We start from the raw sequence: 14,205 nt of genomic DNA, 5'->3' as shown, positions 1-14,205 counted from the left end.
CCCCCAATGGGTGGCCAGCATTGGGGTCCTGTTTGCAGCATGCCCAGAAATGGGGGCCACAGCCCTGGTACTCTGGGATTTCTCTGTTCTGGACTATCAGGAGCTCATGACCTCCTTCTTGTCTGATCCTCTGCCTGGCCTGATGTGAAGGAAGGTTTCCCAAGCTCCAACTCTGGCCCATGGCTCTTGGTTAACCATTCATTTTAACTCTGCCTCATCATTTTTATCTGATGTCCTTTTAATTTTCTTTATGTATTCTGTATTTTTAAAAGTTAAATAATATATCCCTGGATCATAGAACTGGGGATGAAAATACTATTTTCCCCTTGAAATATAAGTAGATTTTATTGTGTTTTCTGATTAAAAGTAAATGGTAATTGTAAAACGAATGTTTTTTTAACCTTTCCATATTGTCTGGGAGTGTGACAATAAGGTGGGACAGTTTGGAGGTGCCATACAATGCTCCACAGGACAAAGATTCATTTTTAATTTCCCTACACATGGCTCTTCTACCCCTTTTATTTGAACCTATAATTTTCACTATACTTGTTAAATATATGTCCCAGAGACTTAAATATTTGGTCTGTTCATATGCTGTTTGAGTCCTGAATCTCAGCAAAGTTGTAACATCTACTCTCCAGTTCATCAGACTCACCCAGGACAACTAACAAGAGGATGATGATGGACAGTGTCCATCCCAAAACAGAGTATCTACAACTGCAAGCAAGACAGTTTCATCCATCTGCCCCATGGGATGTAAGCCCCCTCTCAATCAGAACCGAAGTGGGCATCATCATCCCCAAATCCTCAAGACTGGGGAATGAACAATGGATTAAGGTAGACCTATTATTATTCTACTATTTTATTATATTAATAGAATTACTATTAGTCTAGCAATGGATGAACTTTGTATCATTAATATAAAGGCAGTGGCCACCAGAGGTTCTGAGGGGAGGGAGAGGGAAGAATAGGTATAACATGGGGCATTTTGAGGTCATTGGAATTGTCTGCATGACACTGCAATGACTGATACAGGCCATTATACATTTTGTCAAAACCTATAAAATTGTGCAGGATGAAGTGTAAACTATAGTGTAAACTTAAGTCCGTGGTTAGTGACAGTGCTTCAATATGAGTTCATCAACTGTAACAAATGTACCACAGTAATGAAGGATGGTGTTAATGTGGAGAAGTGTGAGTGGGGGAGAGGATGGGTTATATGTAACATTTATGTAATCTAAAGCTTCTTTAAAAATAAAAAAACATGTGCAGACTCACAAACCATCAAAAGCTACGCCCGCAGCAGTGCAGCAGTGCACTCAGAAGGAGACAGGTCAGAAGCACGACTGGCCAGCAGGACAGAGCTGGGTGCTCCTCCCAAGTGAAAGACCGTGGGCGACCATGTGGCAGGGCTGCGCAGGTGCCAAAGGGGACCTGCCCCCGTAGGTGCAGCGGCTGCTGGGCTCGGAAGCTTCTCGCCCCTTAGGAGCTGGCACTGTCTCTGGCACAACTCCCGAGGTCCTCTCAAGGGTCAGAGCGCTCGAGAAGTCCTCCAGTTGGGAGACCCCATCAGGTACGAGTATGGCATTTACTGCTGTTTACCAACCAGGCATCACTTGTATCTTCAGCAGGGTTGCCTAGTAACACAGTAGACCTACCAGCTCATCAGGTTACCTGGGAAACAACGCTAGGAAATTACACTGAGGTCAAATTCTCACTCGGCAGGGCACATACTGGACATGTGCTCCAATCTGCCTCCTTAAAGCCCAGCTCTTTTAAAATGGTATTAAAAGTGAGATAAGTGTTCATGAAGAAGAACCGCAAAAGAAAAAGGAATTCAGTGAAACAAGAAACACAACACAACACACACACAGAGAATGCAGTGTACTCATGCCCCAAATATGCCAACTTCCCTCCTCCCACTTGTAGATTTTTTTTTTCTTTTGATCACGAATTTCTTAGAACCTGGTGTGATGTGCAAGCTGATGGGCTCTGAGCAGGGCCGAGAGTTTCCTCTAAGAGCAAAGACGTGAGGGGAAATCTGTGGACCTTAAACCCTCCAATGGCTGCCCAGAAAGATTTTTGCTAACTTTTGAGCTCTGGGAAATCTTTTGGATAACTGAGGCTGCTGCTCAAGTGAGCTCTGGGTAAGGCTGATGCCACAGGAGCTCTCCATAAATGAGAACATTATTTTCACATTTAATAAAGAACCTGGGATCAGGATGATTATTGGGGGGACTTGGGGATTAACCGTATACAGGGTTTATTTCTCTTCCCCCCGCCTTTTTTTTAAAGATTTATTTTTTATATTATATCCCCCCCACCACCAGTTGTCTGCTCTCTGTGTCCATTTGCTGTGTGTTCTTCTGTGTCCGCTTCTATCCTTATCAACGGCACTGGGAATCTGTGTTTCTTTTTGTTGCGTCATTGTTGTGTCAGCTCTCCGTGTGTGCGGCTCCATTCCTGGGCAGGCTACACATTCTTTCGTGCTGGGCGACTCTCCTTATGGAGCGCACTCCTTGCGTGTGGGGCTCCCCTACGTGGGGGACACCCCTGCGTGGCACAGCACTCCTTGCGTGCATCAGCACTGTGCATGGGCCAGCTCCACACGGGTCAAGGAGGCCCGGGGTTTGAACCGCGGACCTCCCATGTGGAAGACGGACGCCCTAACCACTGGGCCAAGTCTGCTTCCCTCTCATCCCCCTTTTGTATTTTATTTTTTCATTTTTGTGTCCTGTCTTTCTTTTTTTTTTCACCTTGTGCTTCCACTGCATCGAGCACGCCACCCATCTCAAATAAGAAAAAACAAACGTAAGTAATCCATCAACTCTGCAAGACATCCTTTGATTAATTAAGAAAACTACCTTTCAAGTCTTGGGAAAGCCATCAGCTGTTTCTTCAATGAATTCTGGGAAAACAGTCTGGACCATAACCCAGAAGAAATATCCGGGTCTCTGTGATGCATGGGAAACCATTCGGGGCCTGGATCAAAAATGAAAAGGCTAAGGAGGGGCTGGGATGGGACGGTGGAGCCGTGGGAATGCGGGACTCAACCCACAGCCTGGCCGGGCCTGCAGGGCTGCAAGGAAGCTGAGGTCAGGCTAGCATATCTCCAGATGGGTGGGGCTGGCAGGTGGGTGCCCGGGACAGGGGAATAAATGCTGACCTTGGCAAATTGCTCGGTAGTGAAGTGGGGCTGGAGAAGGTGAACCAAGATCACACTATATTTATAAGCATATGGCTTTGAAGCATTTTATTTTTAAAGAATTATCCTACCTGCAGAGAGGGCTCGTAGATGATTCGCTAACTTTGGCAAAGTGGAACAAAAATAGCGAGCCTATTTATTTGCATTGCTGGGACATGAGGGTATTACATATATCAGAGATTGCAACCTGAAGTTCAAAGCTATGCATCAGTGTTGGATTTCTAAATTCCAAAGCTGGGAAGGTATGCAAAAGTTTGCATCTATGTGCACACGTGCCTTTTTTCTAGAGAGAGGGAACTAGACCCTAAAAGTTAAGAGCGGCTGATTATGTGATTTGTTTTCTAGATAACTGAAGTCTTCTCTCTCTTTTATGAGAACTTAAAAATATCGTTTCGGGGAAAATACATCTCCTTCCAGCATATGATATCTGCCCTTGACTTCATGAAGAGAGTACACTGAATGTAAATTTACCTCTTACCTACTCTAGCAGATAAAGTCACCTCACAATCTTATGATTTGGAAATCTTCCCCTGAGTCTTAACACTCAGGCTGGTCACCCTCCAGTGTAGACTCCCCCTCCCCACCCATTCTCCCCACCACCCCACCCTGCCCATCCCCTGAAGCGCTTTTTAATTCTCTACATTTCCCAAGGCATTTGATGTGTTTTCTTTTCTATCAGCCACCACTTCCCCATGGGCTGGCTCTCTGTCTTCATTCTCCTAATCTGCTGTTTGATTTTAGATGAAGTTTTCTGGGTGAAGGGCCAAAGAGGGCAGAGGCTATATTGAAGGCATGTCTCTTAAAGCTTACTGGTCTCCCTCAGGTCTTTTTCATTTCTTGGTTTGCATTTTGGCCAAATTGAGTTAGTCAGGGGCATTGCTCTATTTTGCTAAAACTAAGCAGACAAGTTGTGACAATAACCTTTGGAGACTGGAATGTATTTCTGTAACATTAAGCCAAAGAATGGCTGTTTTCCCCCTCATTTTAATTTACAACCCTCTGCTCTCAGCTTTCTCTCTTCCCAGGTTGCTGAGTGTTGCCGGGGAAGGTCAGAGCATCTTTCTGATTTTATGCATTCATCAAGTCTAATCCCAGCTCAGCCCACTCAGCAGTGCTGCTGATTTATTATATTATTCACATGGAGGATTTCAGACTTTTCCTATTTTCCTAAAACCTTAATTCCTCTCCAGAACGTAAGTGCCATAAGGGCAGGGGCTTTGCCTTGTTTCCTTGTATGGTGAGCACCTAGAAAAGAGTGTGGACACGGGAGGCATTCAAGAGATAAGTGAGTGAATGAAGAGTTGTTCAGAAGAAACCTTATGATGGGAAATGGCAGAAGCTCGTTCCCATGTGAACTCTTGGCATTGTCCTGCTGGGGCCTGGGAGTCACACAGGAGTCACCAAACTCTACCCCATATTCTCCTTTAATAAGACGTTGGTAAACTGGGTTTCTTGAAATTGAGAACTTCTCATCAAAGAGAATGTAAACCCACAGGGTGGGAGGAGATCCTTGCATCACACAGAACTGACAAAGTGCTCCAGTCCAAAATATATAAAGAAGGTGTAGCAGTTTGATATTACTGATGAATTCTAAAAAGAAATATTGGTACAGATAAAATAATATCATCTGATTATGGTCATGTCCATAGCATACATTTGGCTCACTTTTTCCATATTGCCTCAGTATCAACACAGTACATCTTTTGCATAGATGCAAGAATATTATATTATTACTACTACCCACAGTCCATAGGTCACTCCAGCTGTATTTTTCCCATGCTTCTCCACATTCCCAATGTGATATAGTAGTGATAGCAATGTGATATGCAGTAGTGATATACATTTGTTCTAGCTCACAGAGGACACTCTTACATCTGTACCATCAACCATCATTCTCACCCACCTCTTGGTTTACTATGCTATCCAGTTCCTCGATTATTCTCAAGCATTCTGTCAATTGGCATTTACATAACTAGACTACCATTTTCAGTCACATCCCCATTTATAAAGTAGCCGTTACTCACTGTGTGTTACCATCCACTCTATACATTCCCACACTTTTACAGTAAGGCTAATTAAAACGTCTACATACATTAAACATCAGTAGTCCAATCAGTCCTTCTCTAATTTCCTTTAAGAATCCACCACTTACCAACAGGTCTTGAAGATATTTTCCAATAATTTCTTCTAGAAGTTTTATGGTTCTAGCTTTTATTTTTAGTTTTTTTTTATCCATTTAGAGTTAATTTTTAGATAAGGTGTGAGATAGGGGTCCTCTTTCCTTCTTTTAGCTATGAATGTCCAATTCTTTCAGCACCGTTTGCTGAATGGATTGTACTGCCTGAGCTGTGAGAGTTTGACAGGTTAGTCAAAACTCACTTGAGGTGGCGGACTTGGCCCTGTGGTTAGGGCGTCTGTCTACCACATGGGAGGTCCGCGGTTCAAACCCTGGGCCTCCTTGACCCGTGTGGAGCTGGCCCATGTGCAGTGCTGATGTGCAAGGAGTGCCATGCCACGCAGGGGTGTCCCCCGCATAGGGGAGCCCCACGCACAAGGAGTGCACCCTGTAAGGAATGGTGCCGCACACATGGAGAGCTGACACAGCAAGGTGACGCAACAAAAAGAAACACAGATTCCGGTGCCTCTGACAACAACAGAAGTGGAGAAAGAACACGTAGCAAAGAGACGCGGAGAACAGACAGCTGGGGTGGGGGGAGAGGGGAGAGGAATAAATAAATAAATCTTAAAAAAAACAACAACCAAAAAAACCTCACTTGACCATACCTGTGAGGGTCTATTTCTGAACCATAAATTTGATTCCATCGGTCTATTGTGTCCTATTATTTAGGATATTATGTATGTATTTTTATGTATGAGTGATATATTTCAATAAAAAAAGTTAAAAAAAAAAGAAATATTGGATTATGTTTGTAAACATCTTTTCCTCTGGGCATATTAGATTAAATTGGAGTCATAGGTTTACTTGATTAAGTAATCATGTAAACCTCTTCTGCCAGTAGGTAAAAGGCATGGCAAAGGACAGAGTTAGGGGTTTTTGATGTTGGAGTTTGATGCTGAAGCCTTAAGCTGGAGCTCCAGGAAGAGAGGAAATCTAAGCCTGGAAAGAAGCAAGCCCTGGGAAGAGATAAACCCAGGAAGCCTGAACCCTTGCAGACGTCAGCAGCCATCTTGCTCCAACAGGTTAAAATAGACTTTGGTGAGGGAAGTAACTTACGCTTTATGGCCTAGTATCTATAAGCTCCTATCCCAAATAAATATGCTTTATAAAAACCAATCAATTGCTGGTATTTTACATCAGTACCCCTTTGGCTGAGTAATACAGAAGGTTAACAAATTAATAAGTAAGATATTAACATAATAAAAGAATGGGGGGAGGACTTGAACTGACACTTCACAAAGTAGAAAATCCAAATGGTCAATAAATATAGGAAAAGGTACTGAGCAATGGTGCTGATGAATAATTTCTCATTATTCATCGGACAAATGTAAATTATACGACAGTGATAACACCACCCAGGAGAACGGTTTACAAGGAAAATATCCCAATCCACTCTCCCAGTGTTGTTTGTTTAGGAATGTCTTCCCAGCCCTGATGTCAGAAAGATATTTTGTTATACTGAAGAGGGGCTGGGGTGGTCCTGGGCGAGGCTCCTTCGCTCTCTGCAGCAGAATAGACAGATACGCTGAGTTAGACTAGGAAGGAAAATAGGCTTTACTCCTCAGCTGGAGATTGGAGATGTATAATCTAAAATTAACTTCCCCCACCTGCCGAAATTCTAATATTTTATACCATCAGGGTGCTAATGAGTAATTGAGGTGGAGCTGGACATGGATACCTTCTTCAATAAACATTAAGGGGCTGAACACATGGGGTGGGAAATGAAGGAGCCAGCAGGTAACTGAGCCTGAGTCTCCTAGGAAGAGGGATCCTGAACTAACCAATAGGAAGAGGGATCCTGAGTCAACCAACAGGATAAGAGGGATCCTGAGTCAACCAATAGGGTAAGAGAATTTTCTACCAATAGAACCCATTGCTTTAATTAATAGTCAGCCAATCAGCATCTGATCCTAATCTGGTTTTCAAACCCTAACCAATGCCCTTGCTCGGAACCAGTGACTGACAAACTTCACAACCAGGGCTCCACCCCCAGGGGTGGTCACACAGCTAGACCATATCAAGAGCAGCTCCAAAGCCCTAGTCCATCTTCTCCCCAGACAGAGAAACAGAGCTCCGATCAGGAGCCAAGCCGAACACCGAGCCAAGCTGCAACTGCAACGCTGAGCCTAGCTGCAACAGTGAATGCGGAGCTGTGAGATCCAGCGCCCAGCTGAGCACGCCAGGCTGAGCTGCAATGGTGAGTGGTGAGTGGAGCTGCAATGCCGAGCCCTGCGCTTCCACCAGTGCCTTGGCCAGTCTTGTGCCTTGGTCCAGGTCTTGTGTAACACGGAAGGCACTTCCACCGGTGCCTCAGCCAGACTTGGGCCTCGACTAGGCTTGTGTAGCAACACGGGGAGTGTTTCCATCATTGCCCTGACCAGGCTTGAGTTCAATACGGAGCTGATTAAATAAAGTTGGATTGTGCTGAGGTCAGGCTCCTTCATTCTGAAGTCCATCGGAACCAGAGAGGAAAAGTGGTGACAACAGGAACCAAACCAGGGCGAGTCCTGAAGTTGCAGTCATTATCAGAGGTCAGGGTTCTGGGATGGGAAAGTACAGAAAAGAGGCCAGACACGAGGTTTTTGCGTGTGGATATTAAACAGGAGGGTGGAGTGGTAGCAGCACAGTGGCAAGTACACACAGGGTGAGCCTAGTGCTGAGACCACCATAAACAAAGGTACCATCGCAATAGTAAGTACACACAAGGGAGAGGTTAAGTCTGGAGTAACCACAGCAGGGCGAGACCTGTTTGGAATGACCAGCACAATGGCAGGCCTTGGCCATATCCAGCCAGTTTCAGCAATTTCAGATCCGAACTACTGCTATTTTGTAATATAAGGGCATCTATGTAATTTTGTAATCATTATTTGTTAATTCTTAACTGTAGTTAACTGTTAAGTTTCAGGCTTCATTTTCACATCAAAATGGGCACTTTTCTTTATCAACTGAGCAACTGCAACTACTGTAACATTAGGTGGTAGAGGACAGGCCTGCCACAGTCAGGACCCTGGTGTTCGCAGAAACCAAGGTGGGGCTGGATTTAAGTTGTTGTCATTCAATATTTGATTCCGAAATTTTAGGGTTTTTTGCTTTTAACTTTTAGGTTTTCAATATATCTGGAATCCATTTTTTGTAGATTATGTAAAGTGAAAATGCATTTTTTTTCTCATTTTCCTAATCCCATGATTTAAATACTGCATTCTTTTTTAAAGTTTTTTTCTTTTCTTTTTTTTTTTAAGTTATGTTTTAGTACAAACTCTTCCCCACCCCCTTGTCTGTTTGCTCGTTGTTTGTACTCATTGTCTGCTTGTTGTTTTTCCTCATTGTCTGTCTGTTTTTTCTTTAGGAGGCACCAAGAACTGAACTTGGGACCTCCTAAGTGGGAGGCAGGCTCTCAACTGCTTGAGCCACATCTGCTCTCTGCTCATTTGCTTTTGCTCATTGTCTGCTTATTGTTTGCTCGTTGTCCGCTTGTTCTCTGTTTGTTGTTTTCCCCTCATCTCTGTGTTGTTTTTGCTCAGTGTCTGCTTGTCGTTTGTTTTCTTTAAGTGGCACCTGGGACCTCCCATGTGGAAGGAGGGCACTCAGCTGCTTGAGCTACATCTGCTCCTAACAGTGCGTTCTTTAGGCACTACCCTGTGATGCTATTTCTGTCATATGCCAACTTGTGGTATACATGGAGGTGTTTATGGACATCTATAGCATTCCACTTTTCTAGTTGTCTACTCCTGCAGCAATACCACATTGTTTTATTTACTATAGTTTCACAATAACTTTTTTTTTTTTAAAGATTTATTTTTATTTATTTAATTCCCCTCCCCTCCCCCGGTTGTCTGTTCTCTGTGTCTTTTTGCTGCGTCTTGTTTCTTTGTCCGCTTCTGTTGTCGTCAGCGGCACGGGAAGTGTGGGCGGCGCCATTCCTGGGCAGGCTGCTCCCTCCTTCGCGCTGGGCGGCTCTCCTTATGGGTGCACTCCTTGCACGTGGGGCTCCCCTACGCGGGGGACACCCCTGCGTGGCAGGGCACTCCTTGCGCGCATCAGCACTGCGCATGGGCCAGCTCCACACGGTCGAGGAGGCCCGGGGTTTGAACCGCAGACCTCTCATGTGGTAGACGGACGCCCTAACCACTGGGCCAAAGTCCGTTTCCCCCACAATAACTTTTGATATTAAAAGCCCCTTTCTCTTATTCCTTATGTATGGCTTCCTGTTGCCTTCTGGGAAAAAAAAAAAATTCCTTAGCTTAGCCCCCAAAGGCCCTAGTGATCTGGTCCTTCAACTCCTCTCCTCTCCTCTTCTCCCCTCCCCTTCCCTCCTCTCCTCCCCCCACCCCAGGCTTGGGACCCAACCGCAGAGACCTCTGCTTGGAAGTAGTTGAACTGTATCCTGCAGACCACACTGCCAGGGGTTTGCACATGTTCTATACCCCCCACATCGTTCCTTTGAAACTCCTCCCAGTGTCACTCCCTGCAGGAGACCTCCCCCCGGCTGGGTTAAATGCTGCCCCCCCCCCCAGCTCCCATGGCGCCCTGGCCTTCTGTGCTGTGCCTGGTGATTTGTTTGTTGTCTCCCTACAGCACTGAAGGTTCTTTGAAGCCAGGGCTATGTTTTGCTAATCTCCAAATCCATGGACTTCGATAATAAAATTTTCTATCTTCAAACCATACTGTTAAGAAAATGAGAGGGCAAACCACAGACTGAGAGAAACATTTTGTAAAACATGTATCTGACCAAGAACTTATATCCAAAATATCTAAAGAATTCCTACAATAAAAAGAATACAAACAATGCAGTTTTAAAAATGAACTGAAGATCTGATCAGATGTTTTATCAAATAAAATATACAAATGGCCAATAATGACCTGAAAGATTCTCATCAGGATAATGCAAATTGAAACCCTTAATGAGATACTACTCATAGGTACCCAGGAGAAATAAAAATATATGTCTACACAAGGATTTGTATGCAAACCATAGCAACATTGTTCATAATAGCTAACAACAAGAGATGACTGAGATGTTCAACAACTACAAACAAGCTGTGGTATGGCCATGCTATGGAATACAGCGGAGCAATAAAAAGGAACGAATTACTGATACATGCAACCACATGGCTACATCTCAAAAGTATTATGCTAAGTGAAAGTAGTCAAACATGCAAAAGTATGTATTTTTTATTCCATTTATATGAAATTCTAGGAAAGATGAAACTGTAATGAAAGTAGACAGATCAGTTGTTGCTTGGGGACAAAGATGACAGGAAGAGATTGACTAATAGGAGGGAGTTTTGGGAGGGATGAGAATTTTCTGTATTTTGGTTGTGGTAGTAATTATGTAGCTGTATACAACTGCCCAAACTCCTCAAACCTCTATGTAAAAGGGCTAATTTAACTTCATGTAAACAATAAAGGTGAGGGGGAAAATCAAATAAGAAATGTAAGGGGGGAATCAGGAAGATAAAAACAAGGTCTCAAAAAGTTCATCACCAAAGAACTTTTTTTTTTTTTTAAGATTTTTATTTATTTAATTCCCCTCCCCTCCCCCGGTTGTCTGTTTTCGTGTCTTTTTGCTGCGTCTTGTTTCTCTGTCTGCTTCTGTTGTCGTCAGCCGCACCGGAAGTGTGGGCGGCGCCATTCCTGGGCAGGCTGCTCCCTCCTTCGAGCTGGGCTGCTCTCCTTATGGGTGCACTCCTTGCGCGTGGGGCTCCCCTACGCGGGGGACACCCCTGCGTGGCAGGGCACTCCTTGCGCGCATCAGCACTGCGCACGGGCCAGCTCCACACGGGTCAAGGAGGCCCCGGGCTTGAACCGCGGACCTCCCATGTGGTAGACGGACGCCCTAACCACTGGGCCAAAGTCCGTTTCCCATCACCAAAGAACTTTGAAGGAGCTCCTGAAAAAATAATCTAGCATAAAGACAAATGAATCTATAAGGAACAAGAAAGCATGGGAAGTAAGGGATGGACACAGAATATGGTTTTGTTCTATAATTAAGAAATGGGGGAAGCGGACTTGGCCTAGTGGTTAGGGTGTCCACCTACCACATGGGAGGTCCGGGGTTCAAACCCCGGGCCTCCTTGACCCGTGTGGAGCTGGTCTATGCACAGCGCTGATGCACGCAAGGAGTGCTGTGCCACGCAGGGGTGTCCCCCGCATAGGGGAGCCCGACGTGCAAGCAGTGCGCCCCGTAAGGAGAGCCGCCCAGTGTGAAAGAAAGTGCAGCCTGCCCAGGAATGGCACTGCACACACGGAGAGCTGACACAACAAGATGATACAACAACAAAAAAACAGATTCCCAGTGCCACTGATAAGGATAGAAGCAGTCACAGAAGAATATACAGCGAATGGACACAGAGAGCAGACAACGGGGGGTGGGGTAGGGAAGGGGAGAGAAATAAATAAAATAAAACCTTAAAAAAAAAAAAAAGAAATGGCTTTTAAAAAATATGCTTTGGGAGCAGACGTGGCTCAAGCTGTTGAGCTCCTTACTCCCACATGGGAGGTCCTGGGTTCAGTTCCAGTGCCTCCTGAAAAAACAAAATAAACAACAAGGAAAACAAATGAAAAAGCCAACTCAGGGAAGCCAGTGTGGCTCAATGGTTGAGTGCCGGCTTCCCACATAAAAGATCCTGGGTTCACTCCCTGGCCCCCGGTACCTCAAAAAAAAATGTGTGTATATATCTGCTTTTAACAATCCATAATAAAATGTCCAAATAATACCAATTTGATCCTGGGGCAGTAGGTCAGGAACTACAGCATAGGTGCCTCATAGCTAATTTCTTATCCTGGTTGGAGGGAAGCTGTGGAGAGAAGACTTAGATAATGACAAGCTTCAGAGGAGGTTAGGAAAAATTATGAAAATGTCGTGGATTTAATAAGTCAAAAGCAACTACATGAGTCATTTCCTGTGGTTGTGCGCTCTTTTCTCGGGACGGTAGAGGCCATGCAGCGTCGCCAGTTACTCTGAGGAGAGAACAGTCAGTGGAGAAGTCCAGGTTAGAGGGGACTGGGAGACACTGGGTTGCCTTCTCAGTAGAAGTTGAGGTACAGAAATGCAGAGCAATAAAAGCTTTAACCTGGAGAAGCAAAACCATACTCCACAGAAGCATCATCAGCATCACCCCCCACGGCAGCCACCACCACCAGTACCTGCAAACAGGCGACAGGCCAGCAGCCAAAACGAAGGCTTGACTATCGACCAGAAGAATTTTAGGAAACTAGGAGAGGAAACCGTTCCCCAACAGAGCCGTCTCTTGGTGGGCCATCTTCCTCCTGATATCACTGGGGAGGAAATGAGGCAACGATTTGAAAACTATGGGAAAGCAGGCGAGGTCTTCATTCATGAGGATAAAGGCTTTGGCTTTATCTGCTTGGAAACATGAACCCTAGTGGAGATTGCCAAAGTGGAGCTGGACAACATGCCTCCGTGGGGAGCAGCTGCGTGTGCGCTTTCCTGCCATAGGGCACCTCTTACAGCCAGGAACCTTCCTCAGTACGTGTCCAGAGGACAGCTGGAGGAGGCCCTTTCTGTGTTCGGTCAGGTGGAGAGGGCTGTCATCACCGTGGATGACTGAGGAAGGCCCTCAAGAAAAGGCATTGTTGAGTTCTCTGGGAAGCCAGCTGCTGGGAAAGCTCTGGACAGATGCAGTGAAGGCTCCTTCCTGCTAACCGCATTTCCTCGACCTGTGACTGTGGAGCCGTGGACCAATTAGATGATGAAGAGGGACTTCCAGAGAAGCTGGTTATAAAGAACCAGCAATTTCACAAGGAGAGAGAGCAGCCACCCAGATTTGCACAGCCTGGCTCTCTTGAGTGCCAGAAGGCACTCACTGAGATGGAGAAGCAGCAGCAGGACCAAGAGGACGGCAACGTCGAGGAAGCTCGTGAGAAGCTGGAGATGGAGATGGAGGCTGCTCGCCATGAGCACTGGGTCATGCTAACGAGGCAGGATTTGATGAGGCGCCAAGAAGAACTTCGGAGAATGGAAGAGCTGCACAACCAAGAGGTACAAAAACGAAAGCAACTGGAGCTCAGGCAGGAGGAAGAATGCAGGCGCCATGGAGAAGAGATGCGATGACAACAGGAGGAAATGATGCAGCGACAGCAGGAAGGATTCACGGGAACCTTCCCTGATGCGAGAGAGCAGGGTACGGATGGGCCAGATGGCTATGGGAGGTGCTATGGGCATAAGCAACAGAGGCGCCATGCCACCTGCTCCTGTGCCCACTGGTACCCCAGCTCCTCCAGGACCAGCTACCATGATGCCACATGGAACCTTGGGATTGGCCCCACCAACAACTGAACGCTTTGGCCAAGTTGCTACAGTGGAAGGAACTGGGGCAATTGGTGGAACCCCTCCTGCATTCAACCGTGCAGCTCCTGGAGCTGAATTTGCTCCAAACAAACGTCGCCGATACTAATGCAGTTGCAGTGTCCTAGTTTCTCAAAACCCTTAAAAGAAGGACCCTTTTTGGACTAGCCAGAATTCTACCCTGGAGAAGAGTGTTAGGGATTTCCTTCCACTAGTTAGGTGTTTCCTTTCTGTACTACTCTAGGGAGACCTAGGGCACGGGAGGAGGGTGGTATTTAACAAATCTGTTCCGTGTGGGGTATAGTACTTAACAAATCAGTTCTGTGTGGTGCATTCCTGAAGTCTCAAATGTTATTGATGTTGGGGCCTGGGGGGAGCCATGACAAAAATGGATCCAGTTAGAGCCCCATTAATCCTGATCATTGCATTCTTTGTCCATCCTTTTCTGTTTGCTTTCTAATCCTCCCACCCCCTGGCCCCCAACCTGAGACACTGCCACATATGCCACAAAAA

The 14,205-nt window shown here is 45.6% G+C and overlaps 1 pseudogene; it reads left to right on the top strand.

Moving 5' to 3' along the window:
* The first annotated feature begins 12,433 nt into the window (after positions 1-12,433).
* Positions 12,434-13,949, top strand: LOC101444018 (non-POU domain-containing octamer-binding protein pseudogene; annotated as a pseudogene).
* Positions 13,950-14,205: the final 256 nt, after the last annotated feature.

Source organism: Dasypus novemcinctus, chromosome 3, assembly GCF_030445035.2.
Source record: "Dasypus novemcinctus isolate mDasNov1 chromosome 3, mDasNov1.1.hap2, whole genome shotgun sequence".
NCBI lineage: Eukaryota > Metazoa > Chordata > Mammalia > Cingulata > Dasypodidae > Dasypus > Dasypus novemcinctus.
Note: the sequence above shows the minus strand (reverse complement) of the source record. Positions and strands in the feature narration are given on the sequence as shown.